This window comes from Sinocyclocheilus anshuiensis, unplaced genomic scaffold, assembly GCF_001515605.1.
Source record: "Sinocyclocheilus anshuiensis isolate Anshui unplaced genomic scaffold, SAMN03320099.WGS_v1.1 scaffold998, whole genome shotgun sequence".
NCBI classification, from domain to species: domain Eukaryota; kingdom Metazoa; phylum Chordata; class Actinopteri; order Cypriniformes; family Cyprinidae; genus Sinocyclocheilus; species Sinocyclocheilus anshuiensis.
Window position 1 is genome coordinate 126,971 of NW_015536513.1, and position 4,870 is coordinate 131,840.

Consider the following 4,870-nt stretch of genomic DNA (forward strand, 5'->3'; position numbering starts at 1 on the left):
AATTTAAACAAAATAAGACAGACCCTAATAAAACTACTTCACATAGAGCAGGGTGATAAACTATATCATATCGAGGTCATGATAAAATTTGTTGTTAATGATAGACTACAGGGAGCCGGCAAGGGAAACAACAGTGTAAGAAAATGTGTTACCCTCCAAAGCTGAAGAAATTGTTGAAATAAGGTAACACGACGTCAATTATATGCAAGTGATTTGTGTTTCTTAAAAGTGATGAAGTGCAGATCAAGGGCAGGTTCACAAAGAATGTTTTTGTGGTTAAAAAGATTAGATGAATTTCAGAGGGGAAAAAATTAAGTTCTTGGGATGCATTTTGTTTTTAAAGTTTAACTTTTAACTTGACCGTCACATTTTTAGAAAGCTGTATCAAGCATGACAGTTAACAGAAACTAGAGATTATGGTTTATAAGGTTTTAAATATGGATATTTTTCTTACAAAAATGCATCAATTCGCTTCAGAAGGCCTTTATTAACCCCTGGAGTTATGTGGAGCACTTTTTATGATGAATGGACGCCGTTTTTCGGGCTTCAAAATCTCGACCACCTTTTACTGCCATTATAAAGCTTGGAAGAGCCAGGACATTTTTTTATATAACTCCAATTGGATTCGTCTGAAAAAAAAAAACAAAGTCATATACACCTAGGACGCCTAGTGAGTAAATAATGTATTTTTATTTATTTTTTTTCATTTTTGGGTGAACTAACTTTAATCTGTTTAACAACTGGTTTAAAATGTTGACATTTTGCACTTTTACACACATTTCTACCTCTAAAACATTTCATAACTTTTTAATCTAAAAATTTACTTTTTTGTGTAGACTGCCCCAAATATTTGAGGTATTTACCGTGACTATTTTAACAAGTCACAAGGCAACATGGTAACAGTCTTCAGTCTCCAAGCAGCTCTTGACCGCATTATGACCGTACTTCACCGCATTTGTCCATATCACTTCGCCAAATGATTTCAGTTATTTCAAAGTTCCTTACAGCCTAAAACAGCAAAATAACCAAAACCCACAACAGCACTGGCCAAACAAATAAATATAGTGAAAAATAGGATCAATAAGACAGATCATTTCCATGTTTTTGCCACAAAATAAAATTTTATTATGTACGGAATATTTTACGGAATATATCTTATTTCTCCTTAAAGACGCATACATACAACACAGAAACATTTTATCAGTAAAATAGTTTAGCAACTTAAAAGCTACATGACATTTCTCACAAGCGAGGTAACAACGGCGCTGTTCTTGAAGAACAAACGTTCAGTATTAGTAGACGTTGCTGCTGAACATTGTTGAGAGACACACAGACTCAGGTAATTCACATGCTTAATCTCCGTTTCTCTCATATAACTTAGTTATTAACTGCATTAGTCTGCTATCAATGGCTCAAGCCTCCTTTACTAGGTCTAAAATTACATTTTGTAATTAGCAATGGAGGCATTGGATGAGATGCGTAAGAAATAATCCTACACACAAAAGCGTTTTAAGGACAAAAACCAGATGAATGCCTTGAAATATATCATCTGATCTATGTCTTGAGGTCTGGTAACCATAGAATAAGTGGAATAATTGACTCCGGTCCCTTGAATTATTAGATAATAATGCACACCTAAGGCGTAACGGCCACGATGCAAATTGCATTATTTTATAATAATTCGGCAGCCCGTCATCAATTATTCCTTACCTAAATTTGACTAATCATTTAATTGAAGAAATAATTGACAGATTTAACAGTCTTCTTCCGCCACAGAAATGTTGCAGGATCGATAAAATGCTCTAGAGTTTTAGTTCAAAATTAAGATGAAAATAGTTTTTAATGTCTTAAATGGGAGAACATGGGAAATGTCCAAACTTCTGACTCAGGCCATGTCCACATGTACACGGGTATTTTTATAAACTGAGTTTTTCCTTCTTCCATTTGAAAAAAAATCTCCGTCCACATGAAAACGCAAACGCATGCTATGAAGCACTGTCAAGAGCATGCCAAACCAACAGTTTCACTGTCTACACGATAACACTGCAACCGGAGTTTTTGAAAATCTTCACCCTGGCAGGCGTTTTCAAAAATGTTCGGTTTCAGTGACCTGGAGCTGCGTTTGGACGAACGGCCAAACCACATAGAAAAAGATGCGGTTTTAAAAATAACCGCGTTCGTGTGGACAGGGCCTCAGATTAACTTTGTTCATGAAAACTCCTCAAGCCCCAGTTGGCCCGCTTTGGACCAAGGTATTGGTCAGGCCAAAAGCCCCTGTCTGCTGGCCCAGAGGAGGCCTGATCAAGCCCTGGATGTGACAGTGGAAACACGACTGGCGCTGGCACACACTAACACACTCACTTACTGCCCATCAACTGAAACGCAGATTACGACATCAAACTGACATATATCTCTTGTGCATTATGTATGTAATGTGTGTGCAGCCTACAGAAAAGTTATTTCAATAATGCATCAAAGAGTTTGTTCCTTCTATTTCTGTTGTGTCTTAATGCGAAGAAGATCCCACACGTAGAGTTCAGGAGAAGAAACGCTAGATCAGCTTAATGTCAGCATTTATAAAAATACTGACTTATGGATCGATTCAGTTAATATTTACTTTACATTCAGGTATGTTAAAGTGTATTATTATAATATCTTGTAAACGTGTAAACTGAATTGTTTTTACTGTAGCCTCAATGTTTTTGTTTGATACTGTTGCATAGTTCACTTGAAAAAAAAAAAAAAGATGGTTTTCAGCGTTTTCAATTCAGAAGTTTATTTGGAGTTTAATGTTACAGAAAATAACGTTATTTAGGCTAATTCTAAATTATTTTTTTAGCGCTGTCAAAATTAGCTTGTTAACGCAGGCGATTAATTTTTCTAGTTTTTCCAAAAATATTTAGCGCAGTTTACACAGGGGCGGAGCCACCCCACTCACAGCTGCTGCTTCTGTCTCTTTTTTTCCTTGAGAAGAATTGCATTTATTTAGATGCAGAACATCAAACAACAAACGAGATGTTTGAGGAGACTTCAATTGCATGCACAAAGGCGCCGGCGAGCACTGTATCATTTCATATCAAAGTGCGAAAGAAACTATGTGCATGAATGTCATCAGTTAAGTCATGAAGTTACCAAAAAGGCGATTAAAGCTGCCTTAAAACGGTGCATGCATGTACGTATTTGAGTCACATTTAAGAACATGTCTCTGAAATGGTTTTCAAAACTGTCCTGAAGCAGCCCAGTACTGTCTCCCTCATCTAACACACCCGATTCAACTTGTCAGCTCATTAGTGGAGACTTGAGAGAAAGAGAGTTGAGAGAAAATATGATGCGTGCCAGATCCGCGTCACGTTCAGCAGCGGCAGCTCTTAAAGTAATAGCAGCCAAAACAACCTAATAACCAGCTGCTGTGATGTCTGTTAATCAAAGAACAAAGGGGGAAATAAAAAAAGGAGGAAATCGGTAACTTTTATAGCTTTAAGGATTCCTCTATATTTAATTTAGATTTTAGTGTTTGATAACTTTATTCAATTTCTGTATATTTCCTACTTGCTGAAGGGCACAGCTAGCTAAATATGACATTTATGATAATGGGTTTGTGTGTAGATTGTTTTAAGTTCACTTATATCAAGTTATTTTTTTAAGTCTAATAAATGCTAAAATTGATAGCTCTCTATTATACTGTAATGTTGAATGGCTATAGTCAATGGTTAAATATTAGGAAAAAAATAATTTCCTAGAGACATCAGTAGTATTGGTATCATTTGCATACTCTTATCACAGATGAAGTGAATAAAATGCAATATTTGTCAAATACAAATTGCAACAGAAACACTTTTTATGTACTGCTTAATACAGCGCCATCTGTTCAAGAATAAAGTTAAACATAAACATATACTATTTAATACCAATAAAGTGGAGGTATATTTGCTGTTTTCAGTGTTTTTTTATTAAATGTGACTCAATATAACATTGCAACTACAGTAAAAAAAAGCTTTTACTGTTCTAAAAACAGATTTGTGAGCAGTATTGGAATTGAAGATGTTAGAAACAAACGTCATTTTTGTCATGTGTTGAATTTGGCCAATCATGAAACAGCTGTGTCGTCATCAGCACTCCTGCAGTCGCTCTGAAAAAGCTGTGCCAGCTGAGTCAGCCGGCTGCTCTCGAAACGCTATCACGGTACTTTGATGCCACACGTGACAGTGACGTGGCGTCGGCGCCGGTTGGCTATAGTCAATGGTTAAATATTAGGAAAAAAATAATTTCCTAGAGACATCAGTAGTATTGGTATCATTTGCATACTCTTATCACAGATGAAGTGAATAAAATGCAATATTTGTCAAATACAAATTGCAACAGAAACACTTTTTATGTACTGCTTAATACAGCGCCATCTGTTCAAGAATAAAGTTAAACATAAACATATACTATTTAAATACTTATAAAGTATATGTGGAAGGATGTTTTTATCAGTGCGTTTTGATAAATGTGACTCAAAATAACATTGACTACAGTAAAAAAGCTTTTACTGTTAAAAAAACAGATTTGTGAGCAGTATTGGAATTGAAAATATTAGAATAAACACGCAACACACGTGATTGTTCTCATGTGGTGATTTTAGCCAATCGTGAAACAACTGTGTCGTGAACAACTGAATGCTTTGCCCAACGGGGATGGGGGTGGCAGGGCAATATCTTTTATTTCCTGAATATTACTGATGAACTGATCAAAAAGTAGGCTACTGTTCACATGCATTTTACTACTATATAGTATAGTAATAATTTAGCACTTTCTCCTGTTTTATTGTTGGTTTCCTCTTTTCTGATCATTTGGAATGAGGATAAAAAGACAAAAAAAAACATGCAAA

At 35.5% G+C, this 4,870-nt stretch overlaps 2 protein-coding genes across 4 annotated transcripts in view; one reads left to right on the forward strand and one right to left on the reverse strand.

Moving 5' to 3' along the window:
• LOC107692232 (gastrula zinc finger protein XlCGF57.1-like) overlaps nt 1-4,870 on the forward strand; it is a gene marked incomplete at its 3' end in the record, with an annotated part of 166,610 nt that overhangs the window by 42,573 nt on the left and 119,167 nt on the right. The window lies entirely within an intron of this gene.
• The window catches only part of LOC107692100 (gastrula zinc finger protein XlCGF8.2DB-like), a 56,207-nt gene that overhangs the window by 6,243 nt on the left and 45,094 nt on the right, over nt 1-4,870 (reverse strand). Inside the window, exon 1 of one of the 3 annotated variants that reach the window (XM_016491023.1) lies at nt 864-897. The exons of the other annotated variants lie outside the window; for them this stretch is intronic. The gene's annotated coding sequence lies outside the window, so the exon portion shown is untranslated. Of the gene's footprint in view, nt 1-863; nt 898-4,870 lie in introns of those variants that run through there. 3 annotated transcript variants of the gene reach the window in all.